Here is a 15547-nt window from a genome sequence, read left to right as displayed (position 1 = left end):
ATTTTTTTCTGAGGTCTTGGCTAATTTCTTTTGATTTTCCCATGATGTCAAGCAAAGAGGCACTGAGTTTGAAGGTAGGCCTTGAAATACATCCACAGGTACACCTCCAATTGACTCAAATGATGTCAATTAGCCTATTAGACGCGGCTAAACCCATGATACAATTTTCTGGAATTTTCCAAGCTGTTTAAAGGCACAGTCAACTTAGTGTATGTAAACTTCTGACCCACTGGAATTGTGATACAGTGAATTATAAGTTAAATAATCTGTCTGTAAACAATTGTTGGAAAAGTTACTTGTGTCAAACACAAAGTAGATGACCTAAACAACTTTACAAAACTATAGTTTGTTAACAAGAAATTTGTGGAGTGGTTGAAAAACAAGTTTTAATGACTCCAACCTAAGTATATGTAAACTTCCGACTTCAGCTGTAAGGAGAGATAAGTAAGAGAAGGCCACTGGCCATTCAATTTCATGTTTCAACCATGCAAATGTCTCTCCAACTTTGACATGCCTTCAGAATTCAACATCCAGTTTTACAGTTTTTGTCAATATAGGAGCATCATGGCAAAAACTAAGACTGGCCAATAGGTTCTACCCCTTGACCCCGTCCACAATGAACATTTTAATTATATTTTCTGGGGAATGATTCATTCTTACAGAAATAAACAATTCCACAAATCTGCCCAAATCACTCTCTTTTTTTAAACAGAGGCACACACACATACCCACACAGACACACACATAATGGCATCACTACAACAACAAACCCTCCAAAACAAAAAGGGCCTCAATTTCTACTATAGCTTTTCTACATTTTGCTAACAATTTTACTAGCTTCTTCTCATCCATCTGTTGCTTATATGATGTAGTGCAAAAACACCTCTAATGCCAGACCCAGACCATTGGACTTCAGTGGAAACCAGCCAGTGAGTGTGTGGGAGCTAATCACTACCCCATATTTTCTGTCTGGTTTTCACCATTGATCCTCTGAGTCATTAGAGAAGGTACATCTGGGGAAACAAAGTGTGTGTTTGAGATTTATATTGCAGTCAGACTGCGCATACAGTGCCCAGAATCACGGGATCTACAAATCAAATTGCATCCCAAGGAAGTACTCATTATGTGATCAAGATCAAACTGATCTCTTCAAACACGTTCAAAGGGAGGCCTACAGTCGGCGATCCATTCCCAGGAGTGGCTGGACAGATGATTAAACCCATAAGGCACAGAAAGTGGGTTTCTGGGTTAGGTAGTCCACGTTGTAAAACCAATCCTCTGTCTATTTGGGGCGTTGTCTTAGACTACAATTCAGATGAAAAAGGATTACGTATGAAACTCTTCAAACTACAAACTAGAAGTCTTTCTCTGTTGTCGGATAATTAACTTTAGGCAGCATCTTGTCACCTGTCTTGTCCAAAATCTTCGGCATCCACTTTGAACACGTTGCTATACTGCACTTTGTGTACTATAGTCTCTGTTGAAAATGTTGATATGAAAATGTAGCAATAAAGGCTGGTCTGGGGCTCAACAGTAATATCAAGTCATTTGTGTTTTTGCTCCGAGACCGAGTGAAGACCGAGTACAACGTTATCCAAGTCCAAGAACAAAAATATAAAAAAGCAATCTCAAGACCGGATTTGTGACTGAGTCCAGTCTTGAGTACTACTGCTATAGTGCATATAATACAATAACTGATCTCACAATCAGTAACAGTGTCACTTTTAAATCCACTTCATGAAAGTGTCATTAGTGTCTTCTCATCATGTTACGTCTATCAAAACTTATATAAAACCCAGAAAATCTATTAACTATGGAGCTCAAAAACATACTGTATCTTGCAAATGATCCTGAGGCAGACAGAATCTGAGTTCTCCTTTATACAACTTGGTCATTCATGTACTTTCCTATAGAGGGGACAACCTGCCAGTATGAAGAAGTTATTAATGAAATAGGATCATTTATTGAGGGTCCCTAGAAAATACTGTAATTGTACCTGAGGAAGGATTGATTGCCTAACTCGTTCACAAATCATACACATGGACAGCCTACATAAATGCTGTCATGGAAATGTTGATAGAAAGACACAAGGCATTGCCAATGAAATAGAACTCCAGATTTCAGTGTGAATAGTTGAATCACATCTCTCTCTATGGAACCTGCAGTACTGTACCAACGTCCTCTAGCCCATAGCCCCAATAGCAGCACAAACACCTGCAATCTCATTTCTCTTCCAGCATTTTCGTGCTACAGACTTCCAACACGGCAGCACATAACAAATCCCAGAGCTTAGGATCAATCCCTTAATCACAGCCTGGGAGTCTGAGACAAAGGGTTTCAGAATGGAGAGATTCAAGTCTGGAAGTTTTGCTCTGTCATTTAGCATTCAAAAGGCCTAATGTACCGCAGACATCTATATAGAAGCTAAAACTTATAAACTGCATCCCAAATGGCATTCTATTCCTTACTTTTAATCAGGGCCCAAAAGGGCTATAGGGAATTATAAAGGGACCTATATAGGCAATAGGGTGCCATTTGGGACATTCAATACATTCAGAAAGTATTCACACCCCTTTTCCACATTTTGTTGTGTTACAGCCTGAATTTCAAATGTTTTACATTTAGATTTTTTTGTCACTGGCCGACACACAATAACCCATAATGCCAAAGACGCATCATGAATTTCGAAAATATGAAAATATGAAATGTCTTGAGTCAATAAGTATTTGTTAAGACAAACCTAAATCATTTCAGGCGTAAATATTTGCTTAACAAGTCATATAATAAGTTGCATGGACTTACTCTGTGTGCAATAATAGTGTTTAACATGTTTTTTTAATAACTACCTCATCTCTGTACCCCACACATATAATTATCTTTAAGGTCTCTCAGTCGAGCAGGGAATTTCAAACATAGATTCAAGCACAAAGACCAGGGAGGTTTTCCAATGCCTCCAAAGAAGGGGACCTATTGGTCGATGTGTAAAAAAAAAAGCAGATATTGAATATTCTTTTGCGTGTGGTAAAGTTCTTAATTACACTTTGGACGGTGTATCAATACACCTAGTCACTACAAAGATGCAGGCGTCCTTCCTAACTCAGTTGCCATAGAGGAAGGAAATCACTAATGGAATTTCACCATGAGGCCAATGGTGACTTTTAAACAGTTATAGAGTTTAATGGCTGTGATAGGAGAAAACTGAGGATGGATCAATAACATTTTAGTTACTCTACAATACTAACCTAAATGACAGAGTGAAAAAAAGAAAGCCTGTACAGAATACAAATATTCCAAAACATGCATCCTGTTTGCAACAAGGCACTAAAGTAGTACTGCAAAAAAATGTTGCAAAGCAATTCACTTTTTGTCCTGAATACAAAGTGTTATGTTTGGGGCAAGTCTAATACAACACATCACTGAGTGCCACTCTCCATATTTTCAAGGATAGTGGTGGCTGCATCATGTTATGGGTATGCTTGTAATCATTAAGGACTGGTGAGTTCTTCAGGATAAAAAATAAATGGAATGGAGCTAACCACAAGCAAAAACCTAGAGGAAAACTTGGTTTAGTCTGCTTTCCACCCGACACTGGGAGATGAATTCAACTTTCAGCAAGACAATAACCTAAAACATAAGACCAAATCTACATTGGAGTTGTTTACCAAGAAGACGGTGAATGTTCCTGAGTGGCAGAGTTACCGTTTTGACTTAAATCTACGTGAAAATATATGGAAGACCTGAAAATGGTTGTCTATGTCACGCCCTGACCTTAGACCTCTTTTTGGTTTGGTCAGGGTATGATTTGGGTGGGCATTCTATGTCCTTTATTTCTATGATTTGTATTTCTATGTTTTGGCAGGGTATGGTTCTCAATCAGGGACAGCTGTCTATCGTTGTCTCTGATTGGGAATCATATGTTGGTAGCCCTTTTTTCCTTCTTTCAGTGTGGGTAGTAACTTTGTAACTTTGTTTGTGGCACTTATCCCTGTAAGATTCACGGTTATTTCTTTCGTTTGTTGTTTTGTTGGCGACATCTTAAAATAAAATAAAATGTATGCTCACCACGCTGTACTTTGGTCTACTTCCAACGACACCTGTGACAGTCTAGCAATGATCAAAAAACTATTTGACAGAGGTTGAAGCATTTTGAAAGGAATAACGGGCAAATGTTTCACAATCTAGGTGTGGAAAGCTCTTAGAGTCTTACCAAGAAAGACTGTAATCGCTGCCAAAGGTGCTTCTACAAATTATTGACTCAGGGGTGTGAATACTTTTGTAAATTAGATATTTCAGTATTTCATTTTCAATCAATTTGCTAAATATCTATTATGTGGTATTGTGTGTAAATGGGTGAGAAAAAACATATATTTAATCAATGTTGAATTCAGGCTGTAATACAACAAAATGTGTAATAAGTCAAGGGGTATGAATACTTTCTGAAGGCACTGTAGTCATAAGATCTAGTCTAATGTAACTACTAAATAGCTCTCAAGTCCCACATAGAATTCTATAGTAACTGTAGTATACTATACTACATGCTGTACTATCCCTTGATCATGTGTAGTACTTACTATAGAATGCTGTAGTATACTATAGTAAATACTGCTGTATTATCTGCAAAAAAGACACTGTAGTAAATACTACAGTAATGTCCGCAAAAACACTACAGCATTTATTTATTTCACATTCTCCGGACCCATATCACAATTGGTGTCACCCATAACTGAAAACCTACATGCCAAGTATAGGCCCTACAGGTTATAGAAAAGAGCAGAAGCTCTGAACTATCCGTTCAGATCTCGTTCCTGCCTACCTGCACTGAGCTAAAGGGTAGAGCTGCCTTTTCAAGGAGTGGTACTCTAACCCGGAAGCTTATAAGAAATCCCACTATGCCCTCTGACGAGCCCGTCAAACAGGCAAAGTGTCAGTACAGGACTAAGATTGAATCATACTACACCGGCTCCAATGCTAGTAGGATGTGGCAGGGCTTGCAAACTATTACAGACTACAAAGGGAAGCACAGCCGAGAGCTACCCAGTGACACGAGCCTACCAGACGAGCTAAATTACTTTTATGCTCGCTTCCAGGCAAGTAACACTGAAACATGCATGAGAGCATCAGCTGTTCAATACGACTGTGTGTTCACGCTCTCCGCAGCCGAATTGAGTAAGACATTTAAACAGGTCAACATTCACAAGGCCAAAGGGCCAGACTGATTACCAGGACGTGTACTCCGAGCATGCGCTGACCAACTGGCAAGTGTCTTCACTGAAATGTTCCACCTATGTAATACCAACATGTTTCAAGCAGACCACCATAGTCCCTGTACCCAAGAGCACTAAGGTAACCTGTCTAAATGACTACCGACCCGTAGCACTCACGTCTGTAGCCATGAAGTGCTTTGAAAGGCTGGTCATGGCTCACATCAACACCATTCTCCCAGAAACCCTAGGCCCACTCCAATTTGCATACCGCCCAACAGATCCACAGATGATGCATCTCTATTGCACTCCACACTGCCCTTTCCCACCTGGACAAAAGGAACACATATGTGAGAATGCTATTCATTGACTACAGCACAGCGTTCATCACCATAGTGCCCTCGAAGCTCATCACTAAGCTAAGGACCCTGGTACTAAACACCTCCATCTGCAACTGGATCATGGACTTCCTGTCAGGCCGCCCCAAGGTGGTAAGGGTATGTAACAACACATCCGCCACGCTGATCCTCAACGCTGATCCGCTGATCCTCAACACGGGGTGCATGCTCAGTCCCCTCCAGTCCTACTCCCTGTTCACTCGTGACGGCACGGCCAGGCACGACTCCAACACCATCATTAACTCTAACAGGAAGAACCAGTGACACTCTGAACATGTCACTGGTATGCACAACCCTCTGTCATGCCTTGCGGTCAGAGGCCAAGTAGTTGCCATACCAGGCAGTGATACAACCAGTCAGATGTGATGTGGACGCTAAGAAACTTGAAGCTCTCAACCTGCTCCACTACAGCCCCGTCGATGAGAATGGAGGCATGCTTGGTTTCCTGAAGTCCATAATCATCTCCTTAGTCTTGATCACGTTGAGGGAGAGGTTGTTGTCCTGGCACCACACTACCAGGTCTTTGACCTCCTCCCTATAGGCTGTCTCATCATCGTTGGTGATCAGGCCTACCACTCTGGTGTCGTCTGCAAACTTAATGAAGGGGAAGGCCCATCAAGAAGTCCAGGATCCAGTTGCAGAGGGAGTTATATACCGAAACATGACCCATTAAACCGCACCTGTTAACTTCTTATGGGCAGGTGGGACGGTAGCGTTCCACCTGGCCAACATCCGGTGAAACTGCAGAGCGCGAAATTCAAACTACAGAATTATACAAATTTAACTTTCATAAAATCACAAGTGTAATACATAAAAAGCTTAACTTCTTTTTAATCCAGCCGACTTTAAAAAGGCTTTACGGTGAAAGCACACCATGCGATTATCTGAGGACAGCGCCCCGCATACAAAAGCATGAAAAACATATTTCAACCAGGCAAGTCAGAAATAGCGATACAATAAATGACTTACCTTTGATGATTTTCTTCTGTTGGAACTCCAAAAGGTCCCAGATACATCACAAATGGTCCTTTTGTTCGATAATGTCCTTCTTTATATCCATAAAAACTCAGTTTAGCTGGCACGCTTCAGTCAATAATCCACCCAGTTTCCCTCCATCAAAATGCATACAAAATGAATAAACTTTTCCAAACAAGTCAAACAACGTTTATAATCAAACCGTAGGTACCCTAATACGTAAATAAACTATAAAAAGTAAGACGGAGAATCATTCTTGTCTTTATTGGAGAAAAATACCAAAGAACGCGCTCTCTTCCACGCGCTTGGAAACACTACAGCCAAAATGGGAGCCACCTAGAAAAACTACAATTTCTGGCTCATTTTTCCAACAACCAGCATGAAACTCTTTCTAAAGACTGTTGACATCTAGTGGAAGCCCTAGGAACTGCAATTTGTGAGGATTTCACCTTATAATAAAAGTGACAGCCATTGAAAACAGTGGTAGGCTGAAAATGTGTTTTTTTGGGATGGTTTGTCCTCGGGGTTTCGCCTGCCATATTAGTTCTGTTATACTCACAGACATAATTTTAACAGTTTTAGAAACTTTAGAGTGTTTTCTATCCAAATCTACTTTACTTTGGACACGCTTTTCATCTAGACGGGTAAATACTGCCCCCCCACCCAAGAGAGGTTAATTAACTCGGAAGCCAGCTGCACCAATGTGTCGGAGGAAACACCGTTCAACTGACGATTAGGTCAGCCTGCAAGCGCCTGGCACGCCACAAGGAGTCGCTAGAGCGCGATGAACCAAGTAAAGTAAAGTAAAGCCCCCACGGCCAAACCCTCCCCTAACCAGGATGACGCTGTGCCAATTGTGCACCGCCCTATGAAACTCCCAGTCGGCCAGTTGTGACACAGCCTGGGATCAAACCCGGGTGTGTAGTGACGCCTCAACCCATGCGATGCAGTTCCTAAGACTGCTGCGTCACTTGGGAGGCCATGAACAGCATTCTGATGTAAATGTTCCTTTTGTCCAGGTGGGAAAGGGCAGTGTGGAGTGCACTAGAGATTGCGTCATCTGTGGATCTGGGACGGTGCGCGAATTGAAGTGGGTCCAGGGTGTCTGGCTTGATGGTGTTGATGTGAGCCATGACCATACTTTCAAAGTGCTAAGGGGCGATAGCCATTTAGACAGGTTACCTTGGCATTATTCGGCACAGAGACTAAGGTGGTCTGCTTGCAACATGTAGGTATTACAGACTGGGTCAGGGAGAGGTTGAACATGTCCGGGAAGACACTTGCCAGCTGGTCAGCGCATGCTCTGAATACACGTTCTGGTAATCCGTCTGGCCCTGCAGCCTTGTGAATGTTAAACTGTTTTAAAGGTCTTCTGGTTGGGATATGTATGTAAGGTCACTGTGGGGACGACGTCGTCGATCCATCATAGGAATCCGGATCATATTCCAGTCTGTGCTAGCGAAACAGTCCTGTAGTTTAGCATCCGCTTCATCAGAACACGTTCATATTCACTGGTTCTTCCTGTTTGAGTTTTTGCTTGTAAGCGGGAATCAGGATGATAGCGTTATGGTCAGATTTGCCAAATGGAGGGCGTGGGAGAGCTTTGTATGCGTCTTTGTGTTTGGAGCAAAGGTGATCTAAAGTGTTTTGCCTCTAGTTGCACAGGTTACATACGGGTAGAAATGAGGTAAAACAGATTTCAGTTTTCCTGCATTAAAATCACAGGTGAGCATTTTTTTGTTTGCTTATGGCCCTATACAGCTTGTTGAGTGCAGTCTTAGTGCCAACATCGGTTTGTGCTAATAAATAGACAGCTATGAAAAATATAGATGACTTGGTAAATAGTATGGTCCACAGCTTATCATGATATATTATCATGATAACAGGCGATAACAAACTTGAGACTTCCTTAATATTAGAGATCGCGCAACAGTTGTTGTTAACAGAGAGACACACCATCGCTGCCGTTCTGTCCTACCGATGTATAGAAAAATCAGTTAGATTTATATTTTCCATATCCTTGTTCAGCCACGACTCTGTGAAACATAGGATATTAGAGGTCTTCATATCACGTTGATAGAATAGTCTTGATTGGAGCTCGTCCAGTTTATTCTCCAGTGATTGCATGTTTGCCAGTAGAACAGAGGGCAGAGGCGGTTTATCCATTCTCTGACGTAGTCTTATCAGGTATCCCACACGTCGGCCTCTATAGCGCCACCTCCTCCTTCTCCGAGTATTGTTGATTTTGGCTTGTTCCGTAATAATCAATATGTCCTCATCCAAATTAAGGTTAGTGATAGCTGTTCTGATGTCCAGAAGCTCTTTTTGGTCATAGGGAATGATGGCAGAAACATGATGAACAAAAAAGTTACGATCAATGCAAAAAAATACACAAAATAGCATAATTGGTCAGGAACCCGTAAAACAGCTGCTTTTCCCTCCAGCGTCATTCTAGGTCATGATACTACAGTCCGCAAAAACAATACAGTGAATACTATAGTATTCATACCAACGTACACTATAGTATTTTTTCATGTGGGGTGGAGGAAAGCCACATACAGTGCCTTGCGAAAGTATTCGGCCCCCTTGAACTTTGCGACCTTTTGCCACATTTCAGGCTTCAAACATAAAGATATAAAACTGTATTTTTTTGTGAAGAATCAACAACAAGTGGGACACAATCATGAAGTGGAATGACATTTATTGAATATTTCAAACTTTTTTAACATATCAAAAACTGAAAAATTGGGCGTGCAAAATTATTCAGCCCCTTTACTTTCAGTGCAGCAAACTCTCTCCAGAAGTTCAGTGAGGATCTCTGAATGATCCAATGTTGACCTAAATGACTAATGATGATAAATACAATCCACCTGTGTGTAATCAAGTCTCCGTATAAATGCACCTGCACTGTGATAGTCTCAGAGGTCCGTTAAAAGCGCAGAGAGCATCAGGAAGAACAAGGAACACACCAGGCAGGTCTGAGATACTGTTGTGAAGAAGTTTAAAGCCGGATTTGGATACAAAAAGATTTCCCAAGCTTTAAACATCCCAAGGAGCACTGTGCAAGCGATAATATTGAAATGGAAGGAGTATCAGACCACTGCAAATCTACCAAGACCTGGCCGTCCCTCTAAACTTTCAGCCCATACAAGGAGAAGACTGATCAGAGATGCAGCCAAGAGGCCCATGATCACTCTGGATGAACTGCAGAGATCTACAGCTGAGGTGGGAGACTCTGTCCATAGGACAACAATCAGTCGTATATTGCACAAATCTGGCCTTTATGGAAGAGTGGCAAGAAGAAAGCCATTTCTTAAAGATATCCATAAAAAGTGTCGTTTAAAGTTTGCCACAAGCCACCTGGGAGACACACCAAACATGTGAAAGAAGGTGCTCTGGTCAGATGAAAGCAAAATTTAACTTTTTGGCAACAATGCAAAACGTTATGTTTGGCGTAAAAGCAACACAGCTCATCACATTGAACACACCATCCCCACTGTCAAACATGGTGGTGGCAGCATCATGGTTTGGGCCTGCTTTTCTTCAGCAGGGACAGGGAAGATGGTTAAAATTGATGGGAAGATGGATGGAGCCAAATACAGGACCATTCTGGAAGAAAACCTGATGGAGTCTGCAAAAGACCTGAGACTGGGACGGAGATTTGTCTTCCAACAAGACAATGATCCAAAACATAAAGCAAAATCTACAATGGAATGGTTCAACAATAAACATATCCAGGTGTTAGAATGGCCAAGTCAAAGTCCAGACCTGAATCCAGTCGAGAATCTGTGGAAAGAACTGAAAACTGCTGTTCACAAATGCTCTCCATCCAACCTCACTGAGCTCGAGCTGTTTTGCAAGGAGGAATGGGAAAAAATGTCAGTCTCTCGATGTGCAAAACTGATAGAGACATACCCCAAGCGACTTACAGCTGTAATCACAGCAAAAGGTGGCGCTACAAAGTATTAACTTAAGGGGGCTGAATAATTTTGCACAGCCAATTTTTCAGTTTTTGATTTGTTAAAAAAGTTTGAAATATCCAATAAATGTCGTTCCACTTCATGATTGTGTCCCACTTGTTGTTGATTCTTCACAAAAAAATACAGTTTTATATCTTTATGTTTGAAGCCTGAAATGTGGCAAAAGGTCGCAAAGTTCAAGGGGGCCGAATACTTTTGCAAGGCATTGTATTTCAGTCCACTTAATCCAGAAGGAGATAGACAGACAGACAGTTAAAATAACCTTGTCGAAATGTAACCAATTATAATGTGTATCACTTTACATGACACTGCAAGTCTTCAAGATTTGTATTACAGCAATAAAACAGAGAGCTGCTGGCCTTGGACAACCTTCTTTATCCCCCAAACAGTCTCCAAAGGGCACAGTTTCACAATTGCAGTGGGAGATATCGTGTCCCCAGGAAAGTAGTGGCCTACATAGCAGATAAAATCAACCAGATGACATTGTCCCCCAACAATACAAACAACTTTGTCATACTACACTGAACAAAAATATAAACGCAACATGCAACAATTTCTTAGGTATTACAGAGTTACAGTTTATATAAGGAAATATGTTTAAATTAATTAATTAGATCCTAATCTATGGATTTCACATGACTAGGAATACAGATATGCATCTGTTGGTCACAGATACCAAAAAAAGGTGCAGACGTGGTCAGAAAACCAGTCAGTGTGACCACCATTTGCCTCATGCAGCACGACATTTCTCCTTCGCATAGATTTGATAAGGCTGTTGATGGTGGCCTGTGGAATGTTGTCCCTCTCCTCTTCAATGGCTGTAAGAAGTTGCTGGATATTGGCGGGAACTGGAACACACGGTTGTACACGTTGATCCAGAGCATCCCAAACATGCTCAGCGCTTGACATGTCTGGTGAGTATGCAGAACATGGAAGAACTGGGACATTTTCAGCTTCCAGGAATTGTGTACAGATCCTTGCAACATGTGGCCGTGCATTATCATGCTGAAACATGAGGTGATGGTGTTGGATGAATGGCACGACAGTTTGTGCAGAAATTCTTTGGTTGTGCAAACCCACAGTTTCATCAGCTGTCCGGGTGGCTAGTTTCAGACGATCTCAGATGATTTTTAAAGACCTTGGAGAAGGCTTATGGTAGAGAAACAGCTCTGGTGGACACTCCTGCAGTTAGCATGCCTGCACATTTAAGAGTGGCCTTTTATTGTCCCCAGCACAAGGTGCACATGTGTAATAACCATGCTGTTTAATCCGCTTCTTGATATGCCACACCTGTCAGGTGGATGGATTATCTTGGCAAAGGAGACAACATTTTAGAAAAATAAGTTTTTTGTGCATAGGACAATTTCTGGGATCTTTTATTTCAGCTTGTGAAACATGGGACCAACACTTTACATGTTGCGTTTATATTTTCGTTCAGTATAGAATGAGAGCCCCGAGAGAGGTGAAGGCCAATTACTGCGTGTTGAAAGCCATTCTGAGAGCACAATTGAAAAACACCATATCACAAATAAACTGTCTCTAAATCACCAAGACTATCTAGAGTTAAGAAAAGTGGGGATACTCATTGGGAAAGACAAGTCAGATCCATTGACAGAGGGGAATGAGAGAAGGGAACACACAGAACAGGGAAACACAGTGAATTGAGATAAGCATCAAAACAAAGGTATGAATCCGTCCCTTTGTTCCATTGTTAACAGGTGGTGACTGTCTAGCCCGGAGATGATGGAACACTGAGTTCTACTAACTGAGCCTCTAATATTGGTATTTAGAATTTTGGCTAGAATAACACCTTTTATGGTACCGTGCAACCAGATTTTACTTTGAAATATATACTTTAATGCTCATCTAGGGACAAGAACAGGAAATTAGTGTGGGTTAAAGTGTGTGACTGTTGTGTATTCAATGTGTCAACGGTGTCATTGTATTTGTCTTTATTCAAAATAACATTTTAATTAAATGACATTTCAAAATGGCTTCTTCAGTTTGATCAACATATTCAACCCTGACACAGAATGCGGTGATTGGCCTAGGCCCTAGGCAGATGAGGAAGGCATGCTGTTGATGTTACCATAGAGATAATAGGAGGGGGAAGCAGGGAGTAACTGAAAACACCTGATGTTTACTTCGAGAGGCGAACAACAAGGTGCCCAGGGCATTAGCTCAGAGCAAGACAAATACCCCAGACCCTTGTACCCTGAGAAAGCCTGATTATAGGTGACCCATAGGTGTGCTTGAAGTTACAAGAGCGCTTAATGATACTACGCACCCCATTAATAATGAAGTAGTTTTCCAATACTAAACAGTTAAAACATATTAACGTTCATCTACCTCACAAAGTAAATATGTAATACGAATCCTGAAGATTTACTTGATTAAAACCTCAACCCTGATAAGGTTTGTGTTGGAAGTATATTGTCATAGTGAATTATATAGACTTTTTAAAGTCTCATTGTTCTCTTTCCAATGCGTATTGTGGCTTCTAATCCGTCATTGTTGTAGATGAAGACATTGCATTTTCCACTCCTGAACTTTACAGCGCTCTGACCTTTTCTATTTCTATGACAGTGCGGCACAGCAGCAGTTAAATGCAATTTCCACCATTAAAAGAAAGGGAGAGAAAAGCTAATCTCACAAAGTGAAAATGTTTCAGTGACTTCCTTTCAGAATAACATCAGAATCAGAATCCCATTCCAATTCAAATCAGATGAAGTTGTTTTTTGTGTGTGCAATAAGCATGGGTAAACCCAACCTTTTACAACAATCTAAGCTGTAACACTTTTATAGACACGATTTAAGAAAACAGAATTGTAGAACTTAAAGTACACCCCAGCTTCCCACCCTTTTGTATTATACTGCTCCCACACAAATCAATCAAGCCTCCTCCATAAGATGGCCGATGGCGTCACAAAATGTAGTTTCCCCCGTTGGTCCCGGTATCCACGGTAACGGGGGGGATACCAACCCACCCCCTTGACCAGACCCGGGGAGGGGAGCAACTTTTTTTTTCTTGGGCAATGTTCCCCTTACTTGAATGGATTGCCTCTCATTCATCTCAGCATGAGAAATTGCATACAAAGGCCAAGGAAGAGCGAGGGTTTTGGGATTAGACCAACGCAGGCAGAGTTGCAAAGCCTTACATGTAGCCTCGTGGGTTGAGGGGTCACAGAGCTACTAATTGACTTGAGAACATCCACAATAACATTGGAATTGCTTTTGAAGAAGTTGTAATTTTCACTCTTGTTTTGAGACGATTGGTGAACTGCAACATTCAACACTGTTGCCAAATGCAAACATACTGTACATGTATACAGCAATGAATTAATGCGTTTTCAGAGAGATGGAGCAGGTGTTTTGGTGGAAGAAATAGTTGTTTTTGTATGGTAATACTATTTTCACACAAAACAATATCATCAATCTTAGATGCAGTTTAGTAGACTTTACACAGTTTGCAATAAATTCAAAGCAAGCCAACAAAATCAATTGATGGCAATTGGCAAACTTACATTATCAATTGGTGGCAAAGCTGAATCAATTAGAATTGGGGTGGCAGGTAGCCTAGTGGTTAGAGCGTTGAGCCAGTAACCGAAAGGTTGCTAGATCAAATCCCTGAGCTGAAGGTAAAAATCTGTCATTCAGCCATTGAACAAGGCAGTTAACCCACTGTTCCTAGGCTATCATTGTAAATAAGAGTTTGTTCTTAACTGACTTGCCTAGTTAAATAAAACATTTAACAATCACTGTTAATTGTATTAAATTAAAGACATGTGAATGAATTCTGTCATGTTAAAATGTTAAAGCCAAATACAAGCATATTGATTATTTTAACAGATAGATATTTGGCAAAACTGTGACCACTTGTACATTTTCTGACTACAAATACATAACGTATTTGTAAAGCCAGAATAGATTAACATACAATATGGTATGCTCACACATGACATGACATGTGCATTGTTACAATATCAAGCTACAATATCTCTATCCTGTGACATTGTCCTATCAATAGAATTAGGAATCAATGTTGGATGTAATTGTCTATACTGTTCCATTCCCATAGTAGGCTACAACATCTTGTAAAACAACCCTAAAAACGAAGGAAGGAATTCAGGCTGGCAAATACATGAAGGTTAAAACAACCTTATGCATAGACATCCACACAAAGAGCAAATAAACTTCATATAAGAATAACTGTGTAGAAGCACTGACTTGCATGATGTCATTTCACACATCAGTTGCAGTGAGTTAGCTACTATACTTAATTGCAGACTCTAAATAAGCAAATAATAGACTGATGAATCACTTACCGAGAGAGCTAGGATGGTAAAATACATACTAGGTAATCCGCATGGATAATGTTTTAGTTAGCAGGTGTACTTTTCAGAGAAAGAAAAGGTGTATGTTGTTTTTATTTTGGTTGTTAGAGCAGCGACGGTGTCCTCTGTTCGTTGCGGCTGCTTTGAGGGACGAGAATCGATTGAAGGGCGGCAGCGGAGACAGCAGCAGCAGCAGCCGCCAAGCAGCAAAGCGAACGCGTGCACAATCTCAAACGTGATTGGCTCAGGTGAACGCGGTGTGTCCACCCATATCTTGCGCTGGTGTCGCGCGCCTCAACGGGCCTTGTTGCGGTTATTTATGTCTTATTATGAATGTCAACGTTTTGACACCACGTTTGTTAGCTATACGCTTTCGTTTTGCAAACTACGTATATGCAGTTCGCAAATAGGCCTCTGCAATAGTATTAGTCAGCATTTCTTGAAGAAGTAGAAAATCACCACCTGTAGGGCAAACATATTATAAGCTAGCTACTGATGTCTTTGAAGGTGACTATTTTGGTGGAGGCCACGAAGATGAAGGGAGTGCATGGGATAGAGATAGGAAGAGAGAGGACCTGAAGAGAAAGATGATGGTGAGTAAAATGAGAATAATACAGAAAGGTGACAGATGCTTGGTAGCATTTAAGGTCAGGAGTACA

General features: G+C 41.0%; 1 protein-coding gene across 1 annotated transcript in view; it reads right to left on the bottom strand.

The window, feature by feature from the left end:
• The window catches only part of fhdc1 (FH2 domain containing 1), a 59208-nt gene extending 44157 nt beyond the window's left edge, over window positions 1-15051 (bottom strand). Inside the window, exon 1 of the mRNA XM_036933387.2 lies at window positions 14880-15051. The gene's annotated coding sequence lies outside the window, so the exon portion shown is untranslated. The remainder of the gene's footprint in view (window positions 1-14879) is intronic.
• Window positions 15052-15547: the final 496 nt, after the last annotated feature.

This window comes from Oncorhynchus mykiss, chromosome 10 (assembly GCF_057628025.1).
Source record: "Oncorhynchus mykiss isolate SJ-2025 chromosome 10, ASM5762802v1, whole genome shotgun sequence".
Lineage (NCBI taxonomy): Eukaryota > Metazoa > Chordata > Actinopteri > Salmoniformes > Salmonidae > Oncorhynchus > Oncorhynchus mykiss.
This window is presented reverse-complemented; position numbering and strand designations above follow the sequence as displayed.